The 16,176-nt window shown below is 39.8% G+C and overlaps 1 protein-coding gene across 29 annotated transcripts in view; it reads left to right on the plus strand.

Annotated features, from left to right (window-relative positions):
* The window catches only part of ZBTB20 (zinc finger and BTB domain containing 20), an 832,086-nt gene that overhangs the window by 733,091 nt on the left and 82,819 nt on the right, over nucleotides 1–16,176 (plus strand). The window lies entirely within an intron of this gene.

Raw genomic sequence — 16,176 nt, forward strand, 5'->3', positions numbered from 1 at the left:
GCAATACAAGAGCATAAATGTTGTACTCTGTGTTACACAATAATACCTCAAAGTTTGATTTCTGGCAGTTCAGACCTCTGAATTACAACCCTGAACAAAGAAGTAAATAAAGACTTTCGAACATCCAAATGAGTGTCCCACAGTTTCCGACCAAACCCTGCTTTCAAGCAATACTGTCTCTGTAGCACTCATTTATCTGATTTTCCAATCCAAAGCATACTAGAAAATACACCTAGCAAAAAAGGGTGGGAAAGAGATGGTTCTTAAAAACTGAGACAGTGATGCCAGCAAGCTATGGCAGTGGACAATGGCCTGCAGCTTCTCCTGTGGCTGTTAGACTGAGCAATGAGGGATGAGGCTGATTCTCAAGAGAAATGAAAGTGTACTACTGAAAAACAGGAGCGATGGATATTCATAGAGTTGACCCCATACCATAAGAAAATATATAAGTGATATAAACACACTCCATTTAAGAAAACAGGAATATGTAGAAGTTTTCTATTTTTAAAAATGTGTAAAATATATTTTATTGCTTAAAGAGGCAAGTTTATGTCATTAAACAAAATACCTAAAAGGAACATTTCCTTCCCCAGTATAGCTTTTTTTGTTGTTCTTTTCTTAATTAGGAAAAAACTAGAGATGGTTTTACAGTGACATGAAAAACCAATCCAGCCAAAACTACTCAAACACCTTAGGAGGAAAATATTCTTGAATGTTTTTTCAAGTCCAGATTTCTTAAAATAAAGATGTTCTCTGTCATTGATCTTAGTTATATAATATATGTTATCATCTCATAAGGCACAGTTGCTCATATTTAACTGGTTTACTTTGTAATGCATCATTATAAGTGACCAAAAACATAGTACAGGAAGTTGTTTGTGTGTTTTTGCATTGCTTATGCAACTTCCAAGCAGAAAATGTTCTTGAGACCAGATGGTAAAGAACAGTCAATTGCAAGTTCTATTCTCCAGATGTATTGATGTTTCATGTCTTCTTGAAGCCAGTTCAAATATATTTGTAAACTTAAGTCTTAACTTTTAGTAACCCTTTCACTTCTGCTAGCCCCGATTTCGATTGCTAAAGAATCGGGCTAGAGTATTGCATTACGGGCTCTCTCTGAAGCAAGCTGTACCAAGGAGTGGAAAGGCCATCGCCACATAATTCAGCAGGGTAAAAGTTTATCACATGTGCCTCTGCACAATTCTGTGTCACACTGATGGCTATGTGCTCATATTTATGGTACCAAACCTGTTTTCAACTTTATCCTTTCCAATAGTGCACTTTTGTTAAGACCGTTTAAAAAAAAAAATTTGCCCAGTGTTTCAACTTGGCATGCAGCTTTTTTTTTTAATATGCTCAGCATTTTGGGAGTTTGCTTGGAATACAGTTAAGATAAAAGGCTGTTTTTCAAAAAATGTCTCTAGTAAGTAAAAATGAAGATACCGTATCTGAATGAATGTGGAAAGTTGTCCCCTTGTATATTTTTAAAGCTTCCCAAACCATCCCCAGTTCTCAGCCAAATGCAGCCTACCCAGATTGTCTCTAGGAAAGTAGCAATTCACAGAGATTTGCAGTTAACTGTACAGCAAACTGCACTCTCTCTTCAGTCTCTGCTCACAGCTCCACCATTTTAGAATATGGTGAGATATGCCAGAGCCCTACCATCTGTTTAATGGGCTAATTATGTTTACCACATGCCTTCTTCACAGGAATACCATGAGTGAGGTTGCCAAACATCACACAAATATATATGTTTGTATATATAGATATAAAAATATACACATAAATAAAATCATATACATATATAACAGCATCCAGCATTTCTGAGCTTCACTCTTTTAATATCAGGCTATATCATGGCCCATCACTTAAGCTCAGCTAGGTACTGTCAGAGTTTATCAGAATGCACAGTGTGGTCATCAGACTGAGGTGGGGGCAAATGAAGTTCATATTCTATACACATACTCTGTACTTATTTTAGCTGTGCCGCATACTCTATTACTCTATTCAAATCGTGACGTATCAGCTTCATAGTTAATATAGTCAAACTTTATGATACTGTGTGTTGCTACATCCAATGTCTTAACTCCTTTTAAAAAGGAATATCTCTTTTCCCTTATTAAAAAAACAATCATTAGGTCATTCTAAAACAATCCCTTCTATAAAAGGCTACTAGTTTTCTCTTATGTACCACAGCTTCTATATTGGGCCTGTTCTTAAAGCTAGTATTTGCTTTTCCTTTTATGAGGACATTGCAACTCTTAACAGTCCTTTTCTCCGGTGTTCTCTGAACACTTCCTAGGTATGTCTTCTCACTGACTCCAGTTATCACAAGGGCTAATTATCACTGGCTAGCCATGAAAATTATCACTGGATCCCAAGTTTGGTCAATCTAAGTTGCTTCTTGGAAATGGAGCTTAAGTTAAGTAGGTCTTATAAAAGAGGGAGAATTTAGAACAGTAAAGGCAAGCAAATGGAGGGCATTCTAGGTGAAGGGAATTAAACCAGCAGAGAAGCAGGAGAGGGATGGAAAAGAGAGAGTCATGAGTTACTGGAGTGCCTAGTCAGGATATGATAGAAGCTGCAGGCATTGGGCTTTCTGTGTGGCTCTTTGTCTGTGCAAAGCTAGCTCGGCAAACTCTGGGACCTCTTGGCTTTGTGCGTGCAGTGGCCTGAGAAATATTGGGAGGAAGAGCCACGTCTGTACACCAGACTAGAAAGCCAATATGTAGCATTCTCTTTGTAAATGAAAACCAGGAATGACATATGAACCTATCATTGATGTAATATTTTGTCTTTTTAAGAGGAGTATTTTTAAAAGCTCTTTCTTTTTTTTGCCGTGTTAGAATGTTTTCTTATACTGCCTTCACTGAAGTAAATTATTCAAACAGAGCTATTTTATTTGTTTGTTTTTGTTTTTGCAGCTTTATGCTTACCAGGGATTTCATAAACAAGTTGAAAGAGAAAAAATAGCGAGTATGTGAATATAGAAATAACCCAATCAGATAAGCTTGCATGAGGGAGGGCCTGAGATAAGAATGAGAATCTTCATCAGTGCCAAAATGATCATGTTTTTATCTTAGGCATGTAAGTCTGATTTGAGAAGAGACACTGATATAGGAAGAAAGGGAGAATTATTCCTCTATCATTTCCCCATGTATACAAGGAAAAATGACTTGAGTATTTACCATGTGACTTCTAGAACCGAGAAATCTAATACCCAATGTAAACCACATAGATACAAATCAGAAGAAAGCAACATGTTTGCCAAAAAGAGGAAGAGGGAATTACTCTGTCTTCTTACTTTAAAGTCAGCAAATGTTATAGCTGGAAAGAATCTTAAAATCCTATCTAATCCAACACTCCCACTTTACACATAAGAAAAATGAGACTAGAAGGTTGATGACTTGTAAGATCATGCAACAGTGGACCACCGCGGCTGGGGACCCAGATCCAATTTATAGTCATATGCCTTTCAGCCAGACCACTCTGTCATTTCTTTAGTTTCTCTGTAATCATTTTAGAGAACTCCAACTTTGCCTTGAACCACCAACGTTGATTTGTGTATCTTGATTGTCAGCAAGCTTCTCAATTAATTGCTTTGGAATTTATTTTATAATAATAAATTATCAGATTCTTATAAATTATTCTAAGAATGAAGATGGTTCTCAGAAATATTCTGAGTATCTACAAATACAGAGATGCTCACTTAAACATATATGCCTCTAATAAGTATCCTATCATTCCTATTAAAATGGCATCATCATATTAGATTTTTCAAGGTTTCTAGAGTTTTGAACATTTATTGGAACACATAAATAGGTCAGACAAGATCTGTTCATTTACCTCCCCCCCTCTAAATTGTCCCTGAAATGCCACTGAACTGCTGTGTCTTTGTAAGGATGTCTTTCCTACTGTCATCAATACTACCAGTCACTATATCATCAGCATGACCAGTTCCTACATAATGATTATCTATCAGGTTCAAAAAAAAAAGCTGTCATTGGTATCAAAAAAAAAAAGCTGTCCTTGGTGTTTAACTGATATTTTGTTCAATGTTAGAGGAAAATACATGGTGAGAGTCTGGCATAGTCCAGCTCTCATAGTCAGACTCTACCACCAACAATAGGCATTCAATAGATGCTTGTTGAAAGAGAGAAAAAACATCCATCATTCCTCTTTTTCACAAAAAAAAATCTCTGGGTCATTTGCAAATGTTAACTCCAAGCTTCTGATACAATGTCCTGTGGTTTGTTGTGCCACATGTGGTTATTATGATCCACTTGTCAGCAGCTATCCAGAAATACTCTGATTTTTGCAATGCAAAATAATATAATAACCCACTTTTACATTTTAAATGTGTCTGGTCCACCAAGTCTTTACTCAGGTGCCAAACACACACTGGGAAGGAACTGGCTGACATAGTGAAGTTTCAGGTGAGTGTAATTACCTGACAGACACAGAGAAGAGCTTGGAGCTGCTTCTTCCTCAAAAGGTCTTTGGAGGCCAAGAGAAGTAGAAGAGGCAAACCTCCTACTCTTTCAGAAGCAAGCCATTCAGAAATATATTCAAAATAGTTAGAGGGGAAAGCATTTTCTGAAGAAAACTGTAGTGTTTTATGGCTGTTTTTGTTAAAACATTTAGTCCACCAACTCTAAGAAAAAAATTCAATTCATAAAATGAATGAAATAAGCAGAAGAGCCTAGTCCCATCAGCCACGATCCACCACTGTGGTCCTGTTGTTATGTGGGGTGATCTACTGGTCAGGATCCCTATATTCAGATATTTGTGAGAAAAATCTAGAATTCATTTCCTTCAGAATCCACATCCATATGGCATGTAGCAAGGACCATGAGAGAACAGTAGTGGAGGTTTCATTATCCCCTCCAGCCAGGTCTGCAGGTGGGGATGGTAGGACAGTAGTAATTTCCCTTCCTCTTCTTTTTTATTATTTGATTCCTCTTCTTTCTCTTCCTCCTTCTTCTATTCAAAAGTATTTCCTGATGGATTTGGAGAGTATTTCAAAAGGATATAGGCAGAGTAAATCCTATTTTGAGGGAACACACACCATCTCGGTGTAGAACTATATATGTATGTGCCTTTTTCTGTTCCGAAACAACCCAAGAGCATGCAGAATAGCCCAGGTGCTAGTCTTCAAAGGGGCTGTGTCCTAGGCCACTCTTTGGTTTGAACTTGCCTAGTCCACTGCTTCGTATTACTGAACAATCAAAACAGAGAAGAAAGTTTTCCTTCTGTGGTCCCAGCCCAAATGCGTGGCAGGATATAGCCTCCCATCTGTAATTTTCCACTAAGTCCTCCCCCAGTTCAATTTACATGACTTCTGGAGCTACTAGGCTTCTGGGAATGCCCACTCAAAAATATACCCTGTAGTGATTTTTCTTAGAGTGGCTGTGATGAGGCAGTGAGGAAATGGAGACATGTATGTTACAAATTCATATTTTTTCCTCATGTGCTTTTAAGCTTGCTATTTAGAGCCTTTTTCCCCTCAACCAAAGGAGTAGTTTAAAGGAAAACTTAACCCCCATAATTTTTTGAGTCACCCATCCTATTATTTTGCTTTTTGGTAATCACCTTAACAGGTGGCCAAGTGGGGATCATGTATGAAAAGACCTCATCATGTCTTACAAGGCAAAGATTTGCTTGTGCGAAAAATACAAGCCTTCCCATGCAGAGTTCCCTCCCCCAGAGTGAGTGGCTTGGATAGCAGCACCCAACACTCTGTAGCCTGCGGAGTGGGACACTGCAGCCATTTTGCAGATGCTTTTCACTCTCTGGAATTGTTTACAATGACTGAAGCAAGAATCTCTGGGATATCTCTCTCTGGTCAAACGAAAAAGAAAGGAGAAAACATCTTTTGAAAACTGAACCTAGCTGGTGCAAGTTAGTAGGCAATCCAGCAAACTCCGACCCTGTTACCTGCCCCCTCCACCCCTACCCACTGTGTTTGGGGATTGGGTTTGTTAGAGAAGGTGTCTGTCTGGTGCATTGGGGGGTTCCTTTTTTCAAATATTTTGAAGAAGAAGAATGCTTATTTCCTACAGTTTATTAAACTAGCTTAGTTAAATATTTTGGTCATTAGGCCTGAGATGCATGATTATTCAATGTATTTTAAAATTTTTTAAGAAAATCAATTGTACTGTCCCCTTTCTCACTCTGTGCCCTCCCTGTCTGTCTCATTTGACTGTGAGGTATTGGGTGTGTGTGAGTGTGTTTGTGTGTGTGTGTGTGTGTGTGTGTGTCTGGGAAGAAGACAGACTCCCTACCTGTAAATGGCTTGCTATTATTAGATGTTCAGTTACCAGGGGTTATGTAAGACAATTGAAGCTCTGTTTTTTAACAGAGACATGATTCATGCTGCTTGTAGTAACAGTAACCACCTCCAAACGAGACAGAAACCAGACGCAGACAAAGGCTGGAGAGATCAATGCCGACTCGGCATAGCCAGTCTGCTGATACCCTCTGCCTCTCAGTCAGAGCACTTGGGTTATCAGGAGAGGGGGCTCCTGTTCATTCAGGGTCCTTTCTGTCTCCCAGGGCTGCCAGGTAAAATGTGGTCTAGAGCTCTATACAAGAGAAAACAGCCTGGGGACAGTAATGCCTGACCTCCCTCCCCAGCTCCCTGTACATCCCTCCCTGGGGCCTTCCTAATATTTCAGGCACACCTGGAGGAGCAGTGATTGTCACCTGCACTGGATCCGAGTCTCTGTAGCTTCTATCAGAAAGCTTGGAACTTGAGTGTTTGGCTCGCCCACTCCTGTAAGTTGGCTCAAGTGCTGCTCTGCAGTACTCTGGAAAAGGGAAGGAGCGAGTGGGATTTGGCTGATTTAGTACGGCTTCTCGCCAAACCTGAATGGAAGTGGACTCGCTGTCAGTACCTACACCCACAGAGACCCAGTTCCTAAGTCATCCAGCACTCATTCTTTGAGAGTACATTGATTCAGTACTTCGGGAAATGCAAAGCATTTCCATGTGCATCAGCTTATTTTTTAGCCTCACAACTTTATGAGCTAGGCAAAGCATACATGATTAATCAATACCACTTTATAGGTGAGAGGTTTTACAGCTGGAAGGTAATTCTGCCATTCATTGATTCCCTGCCCCTGATCTTACAAGGTTCAGAAAAGGCAGTGACTTGACCATGGTCACATGGCTAGTCCTTATCAGAAGCAGCAGCAAGACAAGGCAGGTCTCTGATTCTCCATCTAGTGCTCTGCTTCTTGGAATTGCTAAAAAGCTTGTTGGCAGCCATGTCATTTTTAGAAAAAAAGGGTTTTCTGCTGAAAACCTTCCTTTTAGATTAAGCTCTGCTGTTCAATAGCTGGGCAACTTAAACCTCCCTCCCCATCTCAATTTTATCTCTGTAACTCATGAAGGGGAGAACTTGTTTTTAGAGACTGCACCATGTAACCTTTAATGTGCCTAAATCAATGTAAAGCACTGCCATCACTGTCCCCATGCCTCCACCCTGGGGGTCATCCAGGCGAGGGGAGCCGAGGGCTCAGACTTCACCCAGAACATAAAAGTAAACTACCTATTTTTACTACTAAAAAAGAAAGTAAGACACTTGCCTGCAGAAACTGCCCGTGGCTCTCAGAAAAGCGGCCTCAGTGGCCTGTTAACACATCCAAAAGGCAGGCCGCCCTTCATTTTCATTTCCAAATGTGTAACTTGTCCAGAAACACAACTCTAAACAAGGGCACGACAAAAAATTATCTAAGCCATTTAGCTTCATCCACCCAATAATCTCCCACAATTAAAATTTCAGTTTTAAAAACACTTACTTATTGATTACTACTAGTACACTAATGTGCTGTTATGAATATTGACTAAGGACCAACACAGAATTTTCTGTTATAGAATTTTTACCATTATCCTATTTTCACACATTACATAATATAGTCTATACTTATTTTAAAGTAAACATTCTCATTTATAAATAGTTTTTAATTAAATCTTTTGTTTGTATAACACTTTTTATCCAAAAAGGTAGCAGAATATTTCACAGACTATACTTTAATGAAATGCCTTTTCTCTTCTGCTAAAACATGAAAATCATTTGTTGCCACAGTTTTAAAGAAGAAAGCTATACCCTCTTCTCTCACATAATAAAACTCCCTAACTAGGCATCAAGAACCAAATTTCTAGTCCTAGCCTCACTACAAACTCACTATTGGGGAACCCATTAAGCCTCAACTTCAGATGACATCTGAAAAACACAAAGCCCTTTAGTATCTGGTTATTGCACACCCGACTGAGACTTACACCTGCTCTGTGTTCTTACGTCATGTAGCAGTAAAAGAGCTTTATGAAAAAGATGCAGTTCATTGTTTGGAGATTACACGTTGTCTGGTGGCTGCCAAGCTGCCTTGACGTCCAGTGTAATGTATCTCCATACTGATCCGAAGAGACAGATGTGGGTTTATGCCTCAAGGTAGGAGGACAGGCAGTCTTTGATATTCTGCAAGTGGTTGCTGCAGACTCCATATACCAGGCATGGGGATAAGCAGTGGACCTTCTCACAAGACTGCCTCTGACTTCCTTGTGTAGGAAAACAACATTTTCTTTTTCATCACATCACCATGATTTAATGACTATGAGTGGTAATCTCATCATTGGGAGAGAGGCATTCATTCCAGTGGTTCCCTTCATGAGTACTTTGATGTTCCTAGATTATTTTTACTCTTCTCCCCATTTGCTGTCAACTATCAGAAATTCTCATTTTCACCCAAGAACAAAGCCAAATTTGCTTTTCTAGATCTAGCCTTCCTTGTCTCAAAACACATGTTATCGTTTGCAGAGGTAATGATGGTGATTGTGGTGGTATTTCTTCCCAACGAAGTGGTGGTACATCCCACCTCAGTCTTAAGCATACTGTATGGTCCCATTGGCTACAGAAATCAATGTTTGATCTACCATGCCCTGATATCATCCATTAACATGGTTCTAACCCCATGCTATGCACAAAGGGCTACACTAGGTGCTAGAATTTCTGTCTTGTATAAAACAGAGTCAATGCCTTAGAGAACTTACTCTCACCAATGATGTAGGAAACAGGCATTAAAATATATCCATTTACCTAAGTGCTAAGTGAGTGGCAAAGGTCAGCAGAGGCCAAAGCATTTGTCACAAGGAAAAGTTTCATAAGGAACACGTGGTTTAATATGGGGCTTGAAGAAGGGAAAAGGACTAGATGAGAAAAAGGTGATAAAGGCATTCCACACAGCCAAAATGGCAATTTTAGAGACTCAGTTACATGTGCTCAGTCTTTCTGACACCATAAGTGAACTGATTTAAACCAAATGGAGTATTGGTGGAAAGGAAATCTGAGAGAGCTTATTTGATATAGATTCAATGAACTTACATACCCATGCTAAAGAGTTTAGAACCAATGGGGAAATCCATAAATCATCTTTTCTCTAAGTATATTCTGAAGTTATAAGTGTTCGATTAAAAAGGCAGGGTGGGTGTGTAATTTAATAAGTTTGGACAATGGTGGGGTCTTCAGCACCTTTAATATCCTTTTGTGCATTATAAATGTGCAAGAGGAACATAGAGCATACAGTGTTTCCTGTATTTCTTTGACTAAGGAATTTATTTTGAGACATGTTCTATAAAACTCACTTGAGATATACCACTGGGAAAGATTTTGAAGGACAGGCATTGAAGGCAGAGCAGAACACTATGTTGTGGGAAGTAATCTAGTACTCTAATGGTGGCTACGTCATCAGCTACAGGGACATACCACTGATGAAACCAAAGGGAAGGATAAAGATCAGAAGTAGAGCAGATGACCTCCAAAATAAGAAGAGAATGTGAAAGAGGTATAGATCTATCTTAAGGAAACATTGATAAAATCTGAGAGATACTGGAAAAGGAGATGGGAGAAGGAAGGAATGGAAGTGATGGTACAGATTCATGGTTGAAGAATATAAGAGGACCTGTGTATACACAATCAGGGCGAGAGAATTCTGGGGGGTTATGAGAATAGTGTTGAACTAGTTGGTCATGACATTAGGTCATACTGAACACAGATATCCAGTGAAGCCACAGGGACCTACTAATGGGCTAGATGAAAAGAGCAGATTCCTTAGGCATTAAGGAAAAAGGGTTTTCAAGTTCGGGTTGTAACAGATGAAATCAAATGTGAGTCCTCAGAAGAGTAAATTGGAAAGAGGATGAGGCCTGGGAAGTAGCTGAAGACAGTGGTAAAGATCTGTTGAAAAAATATGGTAGTCAGTTTTTAGATTGAAGCATTGATCAACATAGAGAGGGAAAATAGCAAATATAGGAGTTTTGGAGAAGGTTAAAAACAGGTTCAAGGAGGCATTAGAAGACAATGATGGAGAATCTAGTGTACAGTATAAGCTGTACTCAAATGAACATGACTGGAATGAGGCAGCAGTAGTTTAGTGACCACAAGACAGGTGTAGATTAACACAGAGCATTGTGGTTACAACTCACCTTGAAGCCCTGCTTTGCTACCCTCTGGCTTCATGATCTATGGCATATAACTACCTTCCCTCAACATCAGTTTCCTCATCTACAAAATCAAAATATAATTTCCACCCCAAAGAGTGACTATAATAAATAAAGTTAAGTAATGTATGATATGTGCCAAGCACAATACCTGGCCACCAGTAAGCATTAAGTTACCAGTAGCCAAATGACTATGGAGGTGGTGGGAGTGGGGCAAGGGAGGTGACACATTCTCTTTGGAAAGAGTGTCAAGTGTGTTCCCTCAGGTAATGCTATTTTGATGTTTCTTGGTACCTGTTTTTCCATTTAGCCACAAACTGCAATGATTATTCCTGAAAACATACTCAGTGCAAAGAGAAAGGTATAGATAGCTGATACAATACCAAATAAATGGTGGACCATAAATTGTGACATGTTGGAATCCTCATTGCAGAGTTTAAAATGCCTCATAACCAGGACTTGTGGCAGGCTTTCTGGACAGGAAGATTTCAGTGTACAATGACTTAGGGAAGGTATTTGCATTACCAGTTACCAAAGCCAGAAAAATCATTGTCATATGTGTGTGTGTATATATATATATATATTTATATATATATATTTATATATCATATCATATGTATGTGTGTATATATATATATCTATGTGTGTGTATATGCATGTGTATATGCATGTGTATCTATATACTGAGATATATATCTCTCCAAAAAATCTCTTATTTTAAAAACAAGATTCAACTGTACCTGATAGCGCTAAGGCTCCTGGGATGTGCAACTCTTATTACTGGAGTTTGTGAATTGTCATAGAGGAATCAAGAGGTCTCTATGGAGAAAATTAACATAGATTTAATGTGACAAATAGTGGGGCCTTCTATTGGCAGAGCCATCCCAGGGGTCTTTAAGCCATCAGAGGTATTTCTTCTGGACACGGGTATTAACTAGTGGTTAATTAAGGAGCCAAAAAATGTAAAAGTAGAACATTTCTTGTAGCATCAGAAAGCTGAAGATGAGGTTCCTGATTAGTTTGGCCATGGTGCCTTTGGTACTTACCCATTAAATGGTTTTCTCACTAGTTTTCAGAGACGTGGGATTAGTGATGTAGACTTGAGAATTCATTTCAGGTAATTAGTTAAAAAGTTAAAAGTCAAATAGATTTCTGTGACAGGTTTAATGGTTTAACAGGTTGATGAGCTACTTAATTCCCACATCCTTCTTCTCAGGGGACTATTAGAGTATTTTAAGGCACCTTAAAAGTCCTAAAGTCCACCTCCTTTTCTTACAAATGGAAAAGCGGAGCCCCCTAGAGTTCGATGACTCATCCAATGTCACCCAGCTAGTTCTCTGGTTTTGCTTTCCCTTTTCTTACTCTTAATCCTTTTACTCTCCCTCCTTTTTCCTCTTCTGGGCCCCAACAACTACCTCTCTGCTGATTATTTCTTGGATTTACTCTTGCTTTGCAAAATTTCCCATGCCTCAAATTATGAGATAGTGGGTCTTCACCAATCAGTAACCCCTCACCACAAATTCCTCACCACATGTGGGGCAAAGGAGGGAAGTGGAGCAATTTGAAATTTACTGTGATCTTTGAGACAGCTTCATCTACACCTGGGAATTGCTGTTAGACAATTAAGGTTAGTAAAGCTCATTGAATTTCTCAAAGGAAAGGTGTTATTGGAATTATTACCAGATAATTATTGTTAAAAATAACAATAATGTAAAAAATAGGAACTCTACATGTTAGAGACATTATCATTTTAATTTCCAGTGAGGGGGAGGAAAGCCCTGGAGGATCTAGAAATGATTTTTTTTTCATAATGTGCTCTATGCCAGAAACTCCTTGAATTCTGTCTAATGCCTGATGACCTAACAAACTGGCCCAGAATCAGAAGCCATTCGTGCTGTGTGAGCTCTTAGCCATGTTATTTAGTTTGAACTGCTCCATCAAAAACAACCCTCAGTAGGAAGGAGCAAGTCAGACCTGGACTTGGGACGCCTAGACCAGTGGCACCAGCATCACCTGGGAGCTTATTAGAAATGCAGAATCACAGACTCAATCCCATACATGCTGAGTCAGAAATCCTGGGTGATTCATTTGTTCATTAGTTTTGAGAAGACCAACATAAGGCATTCTCATCTTCAAATAGGGGAAGGCATTATATTTATTAATAGTTTCAGAAAAAGTTCCTTCACCTGTGATCTGTCCTACCAGATCTCTCAGTGGCCCTGAACCATCATGGAAATAGCATATTTCTTGTGCTGAGATCTTGGGCTGAGAACTAGAAATCTGTCCGTGCAGTGTTGGAGCAGTTGTATACTGAAAAAAAAAAAAGACACAAATTTAGAGTTAGAGAGCTGGGTTTGAATTCTGGAATAGCTATCCACAGCTTTCTATTCTTGGAGTAGTCATGCAAGTTCTGTGAGTCTCACTTTTCCTCATATGTAAAATGGGTATGTAACACCTCCAACACAGCGTTGCTGTGAGGATTAGATAAGAATATATTCACATATAAATGCAATCTGTAATGCAATTCAGCTGTCCAGTGAAGGTAGCTGTTACTGTTCCTATAGTCGTTTTCATAAGCTCTAGTCATGAAGGCCCCATCTGTCATTTTACAATGATTTGGTGTCATTTTCCAAAGAACGAGAGGGGCCATACTGAAATGAGAGCTCCGCAGAAAGTTCCTTCAGTGGGGTGTGGCAGTGCGTTACATAACAGCTCTGCTCTCCAAGGCTTCCAAGACGTATCTGCAGAGATATCAGCAGGAAAATGGGCTGGAATGGAGGTGGCCCACTGTTGCCTCTGCCTCTGACACCATCAAGAGTTTTGCCAACTACCCAGAGCAAATTCTTTATTACAGTGATGATGTAAAAGACAGAAAGGACAGCTGGATTTCCAGATCCTGGGGAAAATGGGGGACCTCAGCAGCTTCTCAAAATTCTCTTTTGACTTAAAAACTGAGCACATTGGATATGAAAGTCACTGAAAAAGAATAAATAAGAAACCTCATGAAGTCATTTTCACTGAGTCTTTTTTAGAGTATAGCCACCCTTCAAGCAATAAAACATGACACACCATGTAGTAGTTCTGATTAATAGACCCTCAGGCATGTGCTAAGGCAAAAGGGAAAATAAGGGGATGGGTAATGATTTGTCAAAAAATGAGAAGATCATAGCAAATAGGGTGTGATGCTGAGAAAGAGGGGTTTGATTAAAGGACAGAAAAATCATGTCTCCACTTAATTATAAAATATACAATTAAATAAAATGTTAGGCATATTTAAAATATACACTTATCTAATTACACAATGGATTTGTGTGCTTCCAAGTGAGTTTTCACTGCAATGTACTAGACATACGGGTCAGGGATTTCCTTTATCATTTTAGTATAGTTGCCAGGGGGGCAAAGGAGAAGTAGCTCCATCCAGATGTGCTGATAGGCTGTGCAACCTCATGATGGTTTAGAAAGAACCATGAAGAGCTCTCATGCCCAATCTGCTGTTTTGGTGGCTACTGGGTGTTGCTGTTTAATAGGTGTCCCAATGCATAGGATGGCTCCACCTTACTGGCCAAAAAGAACATGATTAACAGTAGCAACTTTTTCTCTGGTGAGTAACAATGAGTAAAGGGCTCCCTAGGAGAGGCAGGTGAAGTCTTGCAGCATTGCAGACTAACATTTAAGAGCTGGGCTTTTCTGGCAAAGGGAAACTACTGAGATCCCCTGGAAGAGTCTGGTTTTCTCACCTGGGTAAACACAGTTATCCCCACTACGTGTTTTGTTGGGCTTTTCATCTGTGGGTGAGAAAAAATGATCCTGATTAAGGCTGAGGATAGAGAGGACATTAAACAATTAATGTTTGTTTCGCGACAAGAGGAGAACAAGGGAAGAAAATTAGGACAGACTTGGGAGCAGTCATCTATGCATTTGTACAAGTAAATTAGTGATATGATGAAAGAAAAATAAGTAAAAATTTTAATTTGTAGGATAAATACTGGGCAAAGCCAGGTAGAAGAAGTGTTGGTGAGGCACAAGAGCAGAATCACCAATGGCCTGTGTTTCTGTAAAGTAATGAATTTACCAACAGAATTACTGCAGCACGTACTCCCCGAGAATGCCACCAAACCAGTTGCTTTTCCAAAGCATGAGAAATTTCTTCACTCCCATTTTCACAGGAGTTTTTCACCCCAGTGGTATTTGCAATATTGTCATAGTTGTTCTACTGACCATGTGGAAAGGTTTACTTCCTTGTACTTCTAATCCAACCTCCTTGGTCGGCATCATTAACTATAAAAGGTTCAGTTTATCAAAGTGAATATGTGAAACAGAGTTCTTTATTTTTCGGAGCCCAGCTTCTCCTTGCCAGCTGGGCACCTAACTCCTCACTCTCCCTCACACAGGTCCTGAGCAAGCACCGACAGATATTTAGAGATATGTGGCCTTTTAATATCAGTTATCATCGTTCAGCCACTAACAGGATGTGTCCTTGTGCAAATCAGTACCCTTAATTTCCTCATTTGAGAAATGAGGGGGTTGCAGTCGATGAGCTTCAAGACCTCTCCAATCCAGTCTTAGTTTCCATGACTCTGAGCAAGAATCTTTTTAATTCTGCTTAGCAGCCATCAGCTGAGCACAAACCTGTGTGTCCACAAAGTAAAAATGGTCACTGCTTGCAAGAAACTTCTAGAGAGGAGAGACAAGTTACTCAGTAATTATTAGACTCTGTAGAGCGAGCAGAGGGAGCAGTGCAAACAGTGCCTTGGAGTTCAAGGAGGGCACTTCCCTTTGTGAAATGCTGCTTAAATGAGGTGGCATTTGGCTGGCCCTTAAAGTTGGGAAAATGGAGACAACACCATGCAGTGGTGGGAAAGAGTGGGCCTTGGCTGCAAGGTAGAAGGGACTACAGAGATAGGTGGCAGAAATCAGATCGGAGCAATGTGGTAGGGTCCTCTGATGCCAGACTCAGAAGTTTGGATTCAGTCCGGTGAGCAAAGAGCAAGGGAGTAATGTGTTTAGAATGGTGCTTCAGAAAAACGAATGTACTGTTGGTGTGAAAGATGGCCTACAGGTCACGCATCTGGGAATTTCACTTGGGAAGCTCTCACAGAAGTCTTGGCAACAGGTGATTAAGGGATAAATAGGTGGTGGGCTGGAAAGTGGGTACTGGTTCAGGAAACAGCCTGAGTGAAACCCACAGGCCTTGGCAGCTGGTCAGATACAGGGAGCCAAAAGAAAGGAAGAATTAAAGATGACTGCTCATTTGTAGGCCCAAGAAACTGGGTAGAAATGGTTACCAATGGCAGGAAATGGGGAGTCTGGAGAAGGATTGTGAGGGAAAGGCCATGAATTGTTTTCAACTTTCTGAATTAGAAGTGCCTGTGCAGTAGTTTATGGAGATGTGAGCATCGCAAAGTCAGAGGCCTCATCTTATTCATCTTTTCCTGGTACCTAGTAGATGCCATGTAAACAGTAAATGAACGAATGAATGAGCAAATGAATTAATGAAGCAATAACCAGCAATTATTTAGACTATGGGTCTGAAGCTCTGTACGTAACTAAGGATGGAATGTGGGTCTTCTCTGTGGAGAAGTGAGGGCTGAGTTCAAGGAGGGCAGGTGTAGGCAAAGCCCATGGATGGAATCGTGAGGATACTTGTATTTAGGGAACATGAGAAAGATGGCAAGCCCA

This window comes from Manis javanica, chromosome 3, assembly GCF_040802235.1.
Source record: "Manis javanica isolate MJ-LG chromosome 3, MJ_LKY, whole genome shotgun sequence".
Lineage (NCBI taxonomy): Eukaryota > Metazoa > Chordata > Mammalia > Pholidota > Manidae > Manis > Manis javanica.